The following is a 16,812-nucleotide window of genomic DNA, read 5'->3' on the forward strand; positions in this document are numbered from 1 at the left end:
CTGGCCAGCCCTCACCCGCCTCACTTGATCCGGCTGCCCAAAGCCACCTTAAGCTGCCTGGCCAGGGGCCAGGAAGGGGACCCTTTCAGGGCCCATTCTTAGGAACGGGCTTTGAAGCTAGTAAAACTGTAAAAGGAAAAGAACTCATGTAGTCACCAAATTCCATCATGAATGGCTAACTGTAACTTAGGAACAGTGTTGCCCTAAACGTGTATCAGAATATTGCTGGAATTTTAGCAGCACTGCTGATCAGCTCATTTGACAAATGAAAAATAACATAAAAGATCTGTCAACTAAGCAAGATGGAAAATGCCACAAGCCTATATGAATCTTTAACATATGGCGCTTGCCTTGGATGTCATCGAATAATAAAAAACCCCGGAAAGGGTCCCATGGTCTGTTCAGTGATGGTGGGTGATGTTGCTTAGCAGTGAGCATGAGATTTTCCCAGCCACAGAGCACTGAATATTTTCACATGATTTTATGAAGTTGGAATTGCAGCTATTTGCAGACTGCATGTTTACTTGTAGGGAGTTTTTTTGTTTTCTGGAGTTTGAAGCTCATTCTAAACAAAGTACTTTGTGTGTGTGGATATACATAGTCCACACATTAATTCATCATCAGCTTTGAGTTGGTATTGGTGCAGTTGCAGGACTTTTTCATTCACTTAGTGTTTCTCATTAGTAATCTCAGCCTCTTCTCCAGACTAAAGAGTTCTGGAGAAAATGAATGGTTTGGAGGGTGGATTCTATATCCCTGTCATCCCCAGGCTCCACCCCCAAATCTCCAGGAGTTTCCCAACCTGTATCTGGTAACCCTACCGCTTATCCCCACTGGTAACCAAGAGGGACCAGGTAATCTTAGCTATCATGCTGTGGGAGTGTGTTAGGAAATCAGTGGATTTGTGTCAGGAGCTGCTGTAAGCCTGGCTGCAGTGGCAGAGCCTGGGAGCCACTACAGTTCTGGCCATAGAGGTGGCAGAGTCCAGGAGCTTTCAGCACACCTGGCCATGGCGGAGCCTAGGACCCACTCCAAGTTGGGCTACAACAGCAGTGGAGCCTTGCAGCTCTTCTATGACTATGCTACAAGGAAGTTGATGGGAGTGGAAGATCCTCTATCACAGTCACTAGGAGTGGTGGCAGGAGAATTTATGTTTTTTAAGCAGCCCCATGTTCTTACCAGGTCATTGCTTAAAGAAACAAAGGGTAACTCTAGAGTCCATTCCCACAACTTAAATGTAGCTGAATTGTAACACTTTGTAAACACTACATTTTTTACATTATGCACGACATCGTACACTAACCGCAACACTCCAGTGACATTCCCGCAACATTCACTTTTTTATAGTGCTTCGGGGGGAATCATAAAAAGTGGATTCCCCCTTAAAAAAGCACTTGACTTCTGAGAACAACCTGCAACACATCAGCTAAAGTCATATGTGTTCTCAAAATAGCTTTAGAAAGAAAGCTCCACTCCTGCCCCCAAGCTTTCAGGAGACGGGAATGACTTTTCCCCCCTACAAAAAGTATAAAGCAACGAACAAACAAGCATGCTTTTCGTTCGGCCGAAGGTATTTAATTTTATACTTTCAACTTTCAAAATTTAAATACCCCTCCCCCCCGGTTAGCCTTGTGTAAAAAGCCATTGGGGGGGGGAATTACCACAAAATACAGTTCCGTGTGAAGCAAAGAAGAAATGAATTAACACATATTCGTTGCCACATGTATTTTTGGAGTTTTTTAAAATAAAATTTAAAGGGAAAGGGGGATTTCAGAGCCACAAAAGAGCTGTTTCATTGGCTCTTCAGTTTGACGGATGGGCAGAGGCAGGCAGAAACACCACAGATTTAGAGCGCCTTGTTTGCAATTCCTGCAAGACCAGAAAAATGTGCATTACCAAAAAAGCACTACGGCTGCATGAATATTTCACTACAAACTGTACTGTGTGAAATGTCAAAATTCCACTACAAGTTATAGCGGTTCAGGCTGCTGTGGACATCCAGCAACATTGGCAGATGTGCAGAATTGCCATAGGAATCACTGGAATTTACAGTAATTACATAATGCTGTTAAAAAATAAACTCTTACAATGCTGTGCCCCTCAGTCCTCCTGCCAATTGCCACTACCTGGCAACCATAATACTGGCACTGCAATGTACCCCTTTGTTGGGCCATTCAAATAGCCTCCATGATTTACATCACTTGGGTCTCTCAAAAGCTCCTGTGCCCTAAAGGGTCATTCATTCATTCATTCATTCATTCATTCATTCATTCATTCATTCATTCATTCATTCATTCATTCATTCATTCATTCATTCATTCACATTTACTAATTCATTTACTGCAATTATATACTGCCCTCCCTTGTAGCTCAGGTTTACAGGTTTACAGAGAACATGAATCATGTAACAATACAATATAAGTTCAGTAACTATGTTATCAATAATGAAGCATCATCAATAGTAACCATATCATAAGCAACAGTAGAACATTTGCTCACAGGTAACATTATGACCATAACACCACAGATTGGGCATATCTGAAAGGGAGGGGGTTCTGGTGGTCCAATAGATGTTGTCACTGACCTCAACCAAATGCCTAATGGAAGAGCTCCATTTTGCAGGCTTTGCAGAACTATGTTAGCTTCAACAGGGCCTGAATCTCTTCTTGGAGCTCATTCCATCAGGTGTGGGCCAGGAGAAAGAACAACAGACCCTGGTTTAGGCCAAACATTCCTCCTTGGGGCCAAGGATCATCAGCCAGTTGGAGTTGGCCAAGCATAGTGATCTTTTGGGGGCACAGACATATAGGTGGTCTCTCAGGTACACTGGGCCCAAATCACATATGGACTTAAAAGTAATTACCAAGACCTTTAACTAGATCCAGATTCAACAGGTAACCATTACAGATGTTAGAGCATTGGCCGGATGTAGGCCTTCCAAGGTGTTCTTGTGAGAACCCTGGCTGCTGCATTCTGGACCAGTTGTAGTTTCCAGATCAGGGTAGGCCTGCATAGAGTGAGTTCCATAAATCCAGTCTAGAGGTGACTGTCACATGGAAACTACAACTGGTCCACTGTAGTTGATGGAGAATGTGCTCTCCATGGGCCCTCCATGGTGTTACTGTGAGGACCCTGACCACTGTGTTTTGGACCAGCTGTAGTTTCCGCATCAAGGCTAAGGGCAGGCCTGCGTAGAGTGAGTTACAGAAGTCCAGTCTAGAGGTGACTGTCACATGCATTACCGTGACTAGGTGTTCCAGGGCCAAATAGGGCACTACTAGTTTGGCTTGGTGCAGGTGGAAGAATGCCAGCCATACTACTTTTATGACCTGTGCCTCTATAGAAAGGGTGGCATCTAGGATCACACCCAGGTTTCCACTGGAGTGAGTCACTGACAGTTGCACTCAATCCAGGTTGGGTAGTTGCCCTTCCTTGTTTGGATCCTTTCTGCCTAAACATAAGACCTCCATCTTTGAAGGGTTGAGCTTCAGATAACTCTATTTGAGCCATCCTGTCATAGCTTCCAGACACCTGTTTAAAGATTCTGGGGGTGAATTCAGGTAGCCATCCATCAGGAGGAAGGGTTGGGTTTCATCAACACATTAATGGTACCCAAGTCCAAACCTCCACACCAGCTGGGCAAGAGGGTGCATAAAGATGTTAAATAACAATACATTGTTATCAAGTACTTAGGTATCCGGATGAAATCTCATAATGGTTCCAGTTTTCATTGGTATGTAACAACAATATGACAAGCCCCTCAACAAATCATAAATGAAATCTAAGCAGCATCTGAGCTGAACCTTTGAATTTCAACACAGCCAGTCTGTATTGCAGGCAGGCAAAGATTTGTTTGCTATTATTGTTTAACTCATGTAGTCATAGTAGACTAAAATTCCTGCATTGTTACTCTTGACTCCAAAAGATGTCTCCTTCTATTATATTTAGGTAAAGGAAAAAAGGAGATTAACCTTCTTAAGTGGTCTTGATGACTGACCAGTCTGACAAATCAGGAAGTTAGGCATCTTTTGCATGAGTCATAAGTGACGAGAAGAATTGCTACTGTCTGTCAGATTTATTTATAATACAATCTGATACTGCACTTCAATTATCTGCAAACAAAGCCACTAACAATAGTCCAGCGGTTCAGTTTAAGGACAGAATTATCATTGCTTTGAGCTTTGTGTATTGGGCATACTGACCTAAAAAACCTGTTTAAGAGAGTACTGCTAAATATCCATAGCAAAGTTGTAGTAAAAAAGAAAGTCTGAGGTCTTAAGATCCATTCCACTTAATATTTTGGGTAAGGGCTTGGAGGACGAGCATGTCTCATGACTTAATTGCCACTCAGCAATTCCTCAGCATTTAGCACCCACTCAGGGTAGCTTTCCCACCCCAAATGCTTCCTTCTCCAACTAGATTGCCTATCTGTCCAGAGGCCAAGCTAATTGCCTTCTGTCCCCCCACCCCTGACCACCCCTGCCTCCTTCCACTTCCCTATGAGTCTTGGAGTGCTGCCCCTGCTGGTGAGTTCCCGGTCCTGGAGGGAGGGGGAGGCTATCTGCAGAGTTCTTCCACTCCACCCCCCTAATCTAGCGCCATTGTATTCCTGAATGCAACGGGCTTGGCCCCTAGTAACTAATAATTTTTGGGCTCTCCATTCTATTCTTATTTTTGCACCTTTTTTGTTGAAAGGCACACATCATAATTAAAAGCTACACCAGATGAGGGTCATGTAAAGCGCTGAGTTTTTCCATAATCTATTACATGAGTCCCTGACCTTTTGAGCCTGTGGGCACAGTTGAAATTTTGACAGAGATTGTGACCACAAAATGGCTGCCTCCGGTGGCAGAAACAATCATGAAATGGCTCCTGCAGGTGGTGCAACCAACCACACATGGGTAATCAAATGCAGTGGAGAAGAGGGATAATTTTTTTTAAATACAATGCAAAAGAAAGATGAGAGAGAATAAAACAAGCTTTTTGAAGGCAGCTGCTACTGAAATAATGTTCTTTTAATCTGTATAGCCAGTCAGATCTTCAGTAGCAAATCAGATGTCCTCCTGGACTAGAGGCTTACCTGGTCCTATGTACTTTCTGAGAATACTTGGTGGGCACCAAGAAAGGTGTTGGTGGGTACTTCTGATCTATTTGATATGCTACTGGGCAGAGAAATGCCTGATCATGACATTCAGAATGGGCTGTGGCTCCTCTCATCCACAAAAATAATACAGTTAATGCACAGAGTTTTAGATATCAAATGAGATATCAAGAACTATCATTACAGACTTCCCCAAAAATTAAAACACTTTGCCCCTACTCATCCCTACGTGGGCCCAGGCCAACCATTCTTAGAGAATTCCCAGAGGGTTCAAGTGAGGACTGTTTCTCTTCCTTGCCTGCTTCACATGCAAACATTGTAACACTTGTAGCCATTACTTGGAAAACTGGAATGCAAGGCTTATGTACTCTTCGGGTATCTCTCTAACCATCCCTGTCACCTGAGTGCAAGTAGGCTACATATGTCCCTGTTTTTATATGACATATATGCTTGTTTATATAACTTACCCTAATGCATTTGGCATGTTGAAGTGGTAATTTGTCACTAGTAGGATGCACTTCAACAATTTTTCATGCTTTCTAGTCATCTTTTTTCCGTTATACTCCCAGGGAAGGAGGCATTTCAGTATCACCTGGTACCAAAGTCCTGAAAGGAAAACCATAGACACAGATGGCTAAATAGTCCCTGTTCTTTCACAGTAACACTAGCGTTTACAATTTCTTTAAGAAGTTTACAATGGTGGATAGGAAAAGAAATCACCAGTGCTGCCATCTCTCCTGACTTTTTCATTACTTAAACCAGGAAAGGGGAAGGTCATGCAGTGCACGCTAGGAGGGATGTAGAACGGAGAGAGACAATATCTTTAAACCGCCCGTGGCGCCGCGGGCGCCACGGACTAAATAAATGGTTAAGGGGCCTTGAGGAGGGCTCTGTCCGTGATGAGGAAGGGTCCGAATTGGACCCTTCCTCACGACAGACAATCGGAGGGACCAATTGGCAGGCGCGAAGCGCCTGCCGATTGGTCCCTCCGATTCCCAGCCCCAGCAACTGCGAGCTGCGAGCCCCCGGCAGTCGCACGAAGCGGCAGTCGCATTCCCAGCCCCAGCAACTGCGAGCCGCGCGCAGCGCGGCTCGCAGTTGCTCCCGGCCTGATGCTCCCGGCCTGACGAGACTCCAGCCAGCGAGAAGCTGAAGAGAAAAAAAAAAAACCACCCCTGTAGGAGCCTTTCGCAGCTCCAAGCCGGCACGCCCACGAGAGCCAGCAGAAAAACATTAACCCTGTAGGAGCCTTTCGCAGCCCCAAGCCGAGAGCCAGCAGAAAAACATTAACCCTGTAGGAGCCTTTCGCAGCCCCAAGCCGAGAGCCAGCAGAAAAACATTAACCCTGTAGGAGCCTTTCGCAGCCCCAAGCCGAGAGCCAGCAGAAAAACATTAACCCTGTAGGAGCCTTTCGCAGCCCCAAGCCGAGAGCCAGCAGAAAAACATTAACCCTGTAGGAGCCTTTCGCAGCCCCAAGCCGAGAGCCAGCAGAAAAACATTAACCCTGTAGGAGCCTTTCGCAGCCCCAAGCCGAGAGCCAGCAGGAAAAAAAACCCTGTAGGAGCCTTTCGCAGCCCCAAGCAGAGAGCCAGCAGGAAAAAAAACCCTGTAGGAGCCTTTCGCAGCTCCAAGCCGAGAGCCAGCAGAAAAAAAACCCTGTAGGAGCCTTTTGCAGCCCCAAGCCGAGAGCCAGCAGAAAAAAAACCCTGTAGGAGCCTTTCGCAGCTCCAAGCCGAGAGCCAGCAGAAAAAAAAACCCTGTAGGAGCCTTTCGCAGCCCCAAGCCGAGAGCCAGCAGAAAAAAAAACCCTGTAGGAGCCTTTCGCAGCTCCAAGCCGAGAGCCAGCAGAATAAAAACCCTGTAGGAGCCTTTTGCAGCCCCAAGCCGAGAGCCAGCAGAAAAAAAACCCTGTAGGAGCCTTTCGCAGCTCCAAGCCGAGAGCCAGCAGAAAAAAAACCCTGTAGGAGCCTTTCGCAGCCCCAAGCCGAGAGCCAGCAGAAAAAAAAACCCTGTAGGAGCCTTTCGCAGCTCCAAGCCGAGAGCCAGCAGAAAAAAAACCCTGTAGGAGCCTTTCGCCGCTTCAAGCCGGCGCCCTGGGAGTCCCGGCAGCCGCCCACAGCACAGCTGCTGGGTGCTCCCTGCCATCATGGCCCCAGAACACAATGGAGCCGCCGGGAAAGCCGCAGAAGAACAAAAAAATGCAGAGGAGCCGCCACAGCCCAGCGCACCACACCTGGGACTCCCGCCTCCTCTTTCAGGTAGCCTGTCCCTCGCTCTGTCCCTCGCCTGCCGCTCGCTCTGGTCCCCACCTGCTAGCGCCCATTGTCTTCTTCATACAATGGGCTTTTTTACTAGTATACACATAAGATGTATTCAAGGCATATACAAGCAGTCATTCCCATTGGGGGCACCTTCCACTTTTCTCCGTCTTGTGTGTGTGTGTGTGTGTGTGTGGTCTGTTCTCTTTTTGCCTCTCTCTCTCTCCCACTCCAGCCTGAGAAAGCCCAGAGCTCATTTGCCGCCACCTCCCCTTTGCAGGGGATCTTGCATGGGGGGGAAGCCTACAGTCCCCTAAAACGGGCTCTTGAGATGTTTACAAGAATGAAGCAGAGTGAACAATGGTGATAAAAGCCCAATCACTGAAGAGTGGGCTGGGGATAGGTGGAACAAAGAAAACTGATAGAAACATTACACACTAGGAAAAATAGAGACTGCTAGAAAAAAAAATTGACTGCCAGAAAAACTTCAAGGTGAAAGTGGTCTAAAAAGAGCTGTAAAAAAACTGGTGGGGGGTGGGGGGAACTGCAGTGAAACCAACCAAAATGTTGACAGAATTCTCATAAGAGAAAGTAGTTTTGTGAGATATCAGGAATCCCTATAGTGCAGATGTATTTCACTGGGGGGCAGCGGGAGGCAGAGAAAAATGTAATCACCTCCAGGGTCTGATGAGGGTGGCACTAGCAGTGAAGTACAAGTTTTTTTTTGGGGGGGGGGGTTGGCTATTAGTGCTACCTCGGGTGACAAAACACCTTGTTACATATATGCTTTAGTTTCAGTTGGAGAAACTAGAAAGCTTACTCTTACTTGTACCCTCTGTAGAGAAAGAGCCTTTTGACTTCAAATTGGCACCTCAGAATTTTCAGGAACAATTATCTTGATATGGAAAGAGACTGACAGAGAAAGGCTGCCCTAATTTCAACAAAGAGTAGGGTATGGTTTTCTTTATGAAAAAAAAACATATTAAAATTACTAACAAGTTCTAATGTCATTAAAGAAGTGGATCAGAAATTCACTGTTTAATCCATGAGTTCAATTTTTTTAAGTTGTGGTTGCCAATATGCTTTATTCTCCGTCATCTAAGAAAGCCACAAGAATACCACAACTCTGTAAAGGGCATCTGATGGGAAAGCAAAATATCCTGATAGGAGTCTTTAGAAACTGGAACCTTTCAAACAGAGGTGCCTCACCTTGCAGCAGGGTGAACAAATAAAAGACCAATTTATCTTCAATGCCACTAAGCATCTTTTACAACGAAAGTTTGCTGAAGGCTGGATAGTTGTACAAAGCCACATAGCAGGGAGCCAGAAATGATTAGGAAGCTCAAAACCTCACCCTGAGTACTCACTACTTTATCAGGTTATCAGAAAAAGGAGGCCTTTTCCGTACTGTTATAATCTCTTGGAAATGTGGGATTTTATTTTCTCAGTACGGTCATGCAATGAGTCACTCGGCCAATGCAATATAGAAAATAAGATTCATTGTTGCACATAATGAGGTGCCACAATCCATCTATCTTCTTTACTCACAGGGTCTAGGCTATTTCCCAGTTCTTCCGGGGGGATCTGTATTTTGCCTTTCAGTTGAATTGTTGAAAAGAGAGCTTCTAGAATAAAACTGCTGTCTTCTAGCAGTATAAAAGCACCATTATTTTATTTATGTTATTTTTAGTCCACTTCTCTGACTGAGACTCAAGGTGGATTATACAATGTATGCTAATGCAATAACAGACAGGCACATCCAAAGAGTAAGGTAATTAGATTAGGACAGCAAATTGAACCAAAAGCTGGAGCAATGTTATACAATGCAGAAACTGCATAGTAGGCTAATATAGTACATATATACCTCTCTACTTTATTCAGTAGTACAGTTGATAGTCCCTTTGCTTTTGTTAAAACATTTTCCTGAACCATTCTGTTATGATATGGCCTTATTGTGTGCCATCAAGTCACTTCCAACTTGGTGACCTTATAAATTAATGACCTGAAAAACCTGAACAGGTTTTAATGACCTGAACAGACTTACTCAGGACTTGCAAACTGAGGGCCATGGCTTCCTTGATTGAATCTATCTCATGTTGGATCTTTCTTTTTTCCTGCCGCCTACAACTTTCCCCAACAATCTTATCTTGTAACTATTATCTTCTCATAATATAGCCAAAGTATGATAGGCTCAGTTTTGTCATTTATAGCTTCTAGAACAGGTTTTACCTGATCCTGAATCCACTTATGGGTCTTTTTGGCAACCTATAGTATCTGTAAAACTCTCCTCCAACACCACATTGCAAAAAAATCACCTTTTTTTCTTGGCGGCTTTCTTCATTATCCAGCTGTCACACTCATCCTTATCCATTGTTGTTTCTCTATATATTTCTGAAACAGCCTAGGGGGTGGGACGTGTCCAGCTGTCCTAGTTAGAATAGGGCCAATCAGGGTGCAGCCAGCTTTGCCCTGATTGGCCCTGCCCCTGCAGCTCCCGCCCTCCATCCCTGGACTCTAGCCTCTTTGCTCTCAGACACCTCAGTGCCTGGAACCAGCAACAGGTAAGGGGAAAGGGCCCTGGGCAAAGGATCGTGGTGGAGGGCTTGCTAACGAGGGCCTCCTGGCCTGCTGACTGCCTGCTAAGCAGCTCTGTCTCATTAGGCCTGCTAATGAGCTGCCCAACCCCCACCCACCCCACTTGATCTGGCTGCGAGCTGCGGCCCAAAGCCACCTTAAGCTCCCTGGCAAGGGGCCAGGGGAGGGGAGCCTTTCAAGGCCCATTCTTAGGAATGGGCTTTGAAGCTAGTATATAATTATGGGGGATACTAGGGTATGAATTATCTTGAAGTTGGTGGCTAGAGACACATCCTTAGAATCTTTTCAAGCTCCTTTTTGGTTGCCTGTCCCTGTTTCAGTGTCCTACTAATAACTTGGGAGCAGTATCTGTTCTGGTTAATGATGGAAACAAAGATTGGGAAATCTTGAAACAATTCCAATTACTTCATTATCAACCATGTTGTGTAATTCCCCAGTAGTGGTCATTTTTGTCTTCTTGATGTTCACCACTTTCTGCTTTAACCTTCATTGGTAGTCCTTTCAAGTCATCAGTATTTTCTACCAGTAATGTAGGGTTATCTGCATATCTCAGGTTCTTAATGTTCCTTCCAGTATTTTTCACTCCATTTTCATCAAAGTGTAATCCATCTTTCCTTTTGCTATGTTCTGTGTATAGATTGAATATTGCGTTATTACCTTGGTAAAAATGCCTTCCTGAATAATTATGTTTTTCATAGTTTGCAGAATACCAGGAGAGCTGGAGCACTTCTGACTTGGCGAGGCAGGCCATTCTATAGAGTAAGGACCACAACAGAAAATACAGTTGTTACTCTTGCCCATTTGTAGGGTGGCACAAGAAGAAGACCTTGCTCAGATGAGTGTAGCTATAGAGGTAGAACATTTTGTCTCTCCCATTCTGACACAGATATTGCTCTGTAGGACAGCAAGGAGCTACAGTATTGTTTTCCAGCCTTACGCTTAATCAAGAGAATGTGCCTGGATTCCCACAGAGGCGAGAAGAACAATGTAAGCCACTTCGAGTCCACTCCCACTGGGGAGAAAAGAGGGTATAAATCAATAAACAGGATTAGCGCTTGCACAGGATCCATTCCTTTCTTTCAAGATCTTCATTGGTTGTAACAACTGGCAAACAAAATGGGGAACACTGTGCATCAAAATGCCAATTCAGAACATTTGATTTTGCAGGCTAATTGTTCTAGTTAGATGATGTCTCAATCATGTATATATCTGCTGAATTATTCTCTCCTTTCACTGCTCCTCCTAACTCCAGCTTCTGGGAAAACAAACCAGACAGTGAAGTTCCACAACAGCTGTCAGAATGGAAAGTTCTGGACTATTCACAAATTCTGAATACCCTTCTGCTCAGATCTGGAACACTTATGGCATTAAATAATGGGTGCAGCTCAAGCTGGATCTTCATTAGTAAAGCTCTGATCCCACATTCTTAGATAGCACCCTTCCCAGCGAAATATGGCCCCATCTCACAGAGATTTCTGCTTAACCCATGGAGATCAGTGTGTGTGGGGACAGAGGGTCAAATCCCATAAAAGGCATAAAGAATGCTTCTGCAGTTCAAAGTCCTGATTAAAAATAGTTCTTATTAACAAGAGCGCTTCTGATTTACTTTAAAATATTAATAAGCTGGATAGAGATAATACATGAAATAGCCAATGGTCTGAAAGTAACTGAGGTTGTGCCATTAAAGCAAAACAGAATTAAGCCTTATCAGTAGCTTGGCCTGGGAACACTACAATAGTACTCAAAACTCCTGCAGGAAGTGTGAAACACAAATGAATCAAATAGTTTAGGCAAGTGGGGCACTAAAGAATCTGACCTAACTGTGTAACCACAGCCTTGGCATATTTTACATCACTCCCCAAAGGTTTCAAGGTATTATGAAAATCCAGAAGTATGTGCATTGGGAAGAAAGTAGATATTAGTTTCTGCCTTACTCTTCTAAAGTTTGTAATTGGACCTACTTAAACCTCTTTGGGTAAGAAAATGTGATGCAATAATTCTATGAGAAAAGAGATTTTAGAGAACTGATAAACATTTTAAGAATCTTGAAGGTTCTGTTTTATCCTTGCATCAAATGTTTGCTCACCATTTCATAGAATAGAAATGGGGCTTTCCAGAGAAAGTCCTTATGACAATAAAAAGAGGTCATATGTTCTGGGTGCATGGAAAAATTCACTGAATAAGTTCCAGCCATGAGCTTGAACAGTCATGAATAGCAGCAGTTCCCAGATATTAGCTGACCACTCCAGTGGTGCCAGGGAAGGAAGAGGCTAGAGTACTGGCTTGGGACACACCTGCCCTGAAGATATGAAAAGGTGGCAACAGGCAGATGCCCTAGGCCAGCTCCCCACAGGAAGCTGGAGCAGAGGCATGCTCAGCCTCTCAGGCATCTCTCATGGCACCAGCTGAAGTAGGGTGAGCCCAATTGATATTAAGGATGGATGGGGAGGAATGTGTGGTGGGGCCTGAGAAGTGGAGGGCCAATGGCCGGAGCCATGGCCCAAGGGAAGGAGGCTTAAAAGGAGGTTCAGGGAAGCAAGCTGGGGAGGATCAAGTTGGAGACTTGAGGCTGCAGGGGCCTGCCAGCCAGGAGGAGGAGGACACAGATAGATCAAACCCATTCCCCTCCCATTCTGCTTGCTTAGCATTCCCATAAGTGACCATCAGGACAGTGGAAGGTGCTGTCCCCCAGGTGCATCCTCTGGGCATGACACAGTGATATATCTAAACTAGAACAGTCCTAGTTCAAGAGATCTGTGTGGTGTTCCTCCTGCCCAGTCTTGCCCAGCTGCCTTTTCACCATCTTGCCATGTACACTGTGTCCTTCCTACACATCACAATCAAAAGCAAAGAAGTTTGCTTCGGATATCTCCTCTCTTCCATGGCAATAACTCTCATAGACGTGAGCAGAACTTCCTTCTGCTCCCTGTCCATTATCAGAAGTCTCCCTTTCAGCCTCTGTTGTTGCCACTCCTTCCCAACTGGCACCCAATCCCGGGCCCATCCCAGCCAGTGCATTGGCCAATCCCTGACATGAGACCAATTACCTTCATTAACTCTTCACCTTGTCAACACCTAGTCCTTGTTCCACCCTTCTCTGACTCTTGACTCTCTGGGGAACTAGGCAGGATAAACAGAAGGCAACTGGGTTTCTCGGTCCTCTACTTCAGGGGTAGTCAACCTGTGGTCCTCCAGATGTTCATGGGCTACAATTCCCATGAGCCCCTGTCAGCGTTTGCTTGATCTACTTCATTGGCTGACCTGTTCAGATATAAAAAAAGAAGTATATCCTTGCTCCCTGCCCTTCACTGCTGTAAATTTTAAGAATAGCTGAAAGACGTCATAGCCTTTTAGTAAAAAGCCATTTGCCACAGATATTTGCGCGATTTGTGCTGAATTATAACAGGCAAAATGGAGGCATGTGGATTTCATTTGCCCAGATATAGTTCTTGATTCTGGCTTACCCATGAATACAAAAAGAGATTAATATGAAACACAATTTCTTGGGTGATTTTAGGGGCCATGCCGCATGACTTAAATGTAGCAGAAGTCTTACCTTTGGTAAACGTTACAAATTCAACGTTCCGCATGACGTCGCACACAATCTGCAACACTCCTGCAACACTCCCACAAAAAGCGCTTCATTGTAGCGCTTTTCGGGGAATCGGGAAAAGTGGATTCCCCCTGAAAAAAACTGCTACACTTCTGCACACAAGCTGCAACAAACCAGCGAAAGACATGTGCATTCTCAATGTAGTGGTAGAAAGAAAGTCCCTCCCCCACTCTTGCCCCAAACTTCCGAGGAAGCAATCGCCATTTTTTTCCCTTAGACCTGCGAAAGCAACGAACGAGTAAGGCTTCTCTGGCTCAAGTCCATCCACAGAAGTGATTTTAAGTAAAACAAAGCTCCCTAAGTTCCCAAGCACAACACAGCCCCCTGTTTGGCACTGCCCGTAATTTCGGCCACAAATCACGCCAATGGGGGGGATTTTTTTTTCTACTTGAGGAGCTTGTAAACGATTAATCGGCAGCTCCTACATCAGCAAAAAGGTCTTTCCAATGCAACAATTGAACACATATTCGTTGCAACGGGTGTGTTTGGTTTAAAAAAAACAGTTCTTAAAGGGAAAGGAGCTTTTTGGGAGCATGAACACAACAGCCCATTGGCTGTTCCATTTGATTCACGGCCAGGAGCAGGAAGAAGCGCAGAAAAAAATTGCTTCCTTTGTTGCGATTCCAGCGAGACCGGAAACCTGTGGGGAATGAATGAAACGCTACTGGGACTTCTATATTCCATTAAAAATAAAGGTATATGAAATGACGAAATTCCACTATTTAAGATAGCGTCTCTGCATTCTGTGAACAATTGGCAACATAGGTCCTTCTGTGGAATGGCCCTAGTTTTTCACACTGCTTTTTGTTTCTGTTACTCAACTTTCTCTCTTGGTATTATGATCACCTGTCAGTTAAAATACAATAGAATTAGCAACTCTATATTGGGTATACCACCACACCTCAAAAGGAAAAAGAAACAAATTAAAATGAAAATTTAATCAATATTAGAATTGATGTTTTGAGAATGTTCATTAAAATATTTGATCTGCATGGCAATGGCCTTATTAAGGCAAACTTTTCCAGGAATGTTCAAAATGGATAAATGTTGACCTCTTATATAGGGACAAGCAAAGGTTGAAGGGAGGAATGGCAACCTATTGCTTAGCTGCAGAACAGCTTAATGAGGCACAAAGTAGAAAGTCAGGGGACTGGAGAAAACAGCCACTCATGAAGTTGTTTGAACTTGATATTTATATGTGTACTAGCAAGAAAGCCCATTGCAAGCAGGAATGCAATGGGCGCTAGGACCCAGGGGACACCGGGAGGTGCAGATCTCTCTCTCTGTGTCTCTCTCTCCCTCTCCCTCTTGCTGCATGTCTTGGTGTTCCTCACCGCAGGACACATAGCAGGTAATCAGGGTTGGTTTGTAGGAGGGAAGGAGGGCTGGTGTGCAGTTTGGGGCAGCTCTCTCTGTCTCTCTCCCCCTCCATCACAGCAGGGGTGGCTCTCTCTGTGTCTCTGTCAGCAGCTTGGGGCAGCTGTCCCTGTGTCTCTCTCTGCCTCCCTCTCAGCAGGAGTGATAGGAGGGAATGAGGGCTCGTGTTCAGTCTGGCAGGGCTCTGTGTGTCTCTCTCTGTCTCTGATGTGTCCTAGAGGAATATGGCTAGCATCCAGGGATGGAGGGCGGGAGCTGTAGGGCCAATCAGTCCTCATAGCAGACTCCCTGTGAGGGAGGTGGGGTAAAGAGCCTCACATGGAAGCTGGCAACCCTAAGAGGAAGTCTCTCTGTGCACAGCAGTCTTGACCTTAGTAAGGTTTTTTATACTGGTTTTTTATTTGCCAGGCCAAGGTTGAAAAAAGTCACTGCAGTTCCCATCTTTCTCCAGCCATTTACTTGTTCATTATGTACAGTTTCAGGCTGTAAATATTCTTTATTTAGATCTTCCTGCACTTTCCAGACCCATGGGACTGATGCTGGTCTGTCTGTCTGCGCCCCAAAATACACACAGTTGCTGGTAAGGGCTGGGCATAGCCCATAGCCCAGGAGGGACACACCTGCATCACTCACTGCCAACTGCAGCCTGCAAGCCCCTACCATAGTATCTAGAGTATAATGATCAGCTCTGCAGGCAAAAATGGCTCCTTTGAAGGCTGGACTCTGAGGCATTGTACGATTTTGAAGTCCTACCTCCAAACCTCCAGGAATATTTCCAACCCAGGGGTAGCCAACCTCCAGGTGGGGCCTGGAGAGCTCCTGGAATCACAGCTCATCTGCAGAGAATAAAGATCAGCTCCCCAGGCAGAAAGGGCTACTTTGGACAGGGTTGTGGTGAAGAAACTTTTAAGGCCTCCCACACAGGTTGTTGTTGAATTGAAAGACTTGAGGCCCACTGCACAGCATTGTTGTACAGATGAAACAGGAGACAAAAGAACCTCCGCAACAGCATCCAGTTTCGTCTGCAGAATAATGCTGAGCAGTAGGCCTCAAATCTGCAGAGAGTTGTGAAGAAGAAAGACACATGGCTTGGCTGTGTCTAACCCCCAGCCAGAACAGTATTTTAAGTGAGAAGGAGCTTTTGTGTGGCCTCCCTGTCAGCCAATGGTTTGGCAGAAGGGGAAAGTTCCCCACCCTCAAAAGAAATGCCCTCACCCATGCCCTCAGACTCCCCTGCGTTGCTCTTGGAAATGCCTTCCTCCCCTCAGTCAGGGCCTGTCAAAGGCTCCTTTGCAGCAAGCCTGAAGGGAGGGGGAGGGAGCGCACACACCAGCCTCCTGCCAGCTCTGTCAGGGTTCTGAGGCAAAGTTACAGTTGGACATGACAGCCTTGGGGTGAAAAGGGCTGGTGCAGCCTGTCCAAGTCTCTGTTCTCATCACCCTTGGCAGCCCTACTGACCTCTTCTCCCTGCGGTGGTCAGGAGCAGACTAGCTAGAACTCCTGAGATGCCATACCCTGTCCAGGTGAGGGTTCAATTGGAAGGTGCTTTGTGCTTTCCAATTGGGCTCTCACCTGAGTGGCTGGAACTCTTGTCTGTCCTGGTGAGGGCCCAATTGGAAGGCGCAAAGTGCCTTCCAATTGGGCCCTCAACCATACAGGCCCCACTCTCCGCCCACTTAGCCCTTAGCCAAATATGTATACCACTGGACAACTGCCATGCTATGTCAGCCAGCTACAACAAGACCTACAGGAGTACTGATATTTCTTATGGAATTAACTCCTGACAGTAACAAAACATAATCACTATGTTATATGCCTCAATTGTGATCTTCATAACATTTAACTGGATGTTATCAAATCATACAAGG

This window comes from Paroedura picta, chromosome 2, assembly GCF_049243985.1.
Source record: "Paroedura picta isolate Pp20150507F chromosome 2, Ppicta_v3.0, whole genome shotgun sequence".
Classification (NCBI taxonomy): domain Eukaryota; kingdom Metazoa; phylum Chordata; class Lepidosauria; order Squamata; family Gekkonidae; genus Paroedura; species Paroedura picta.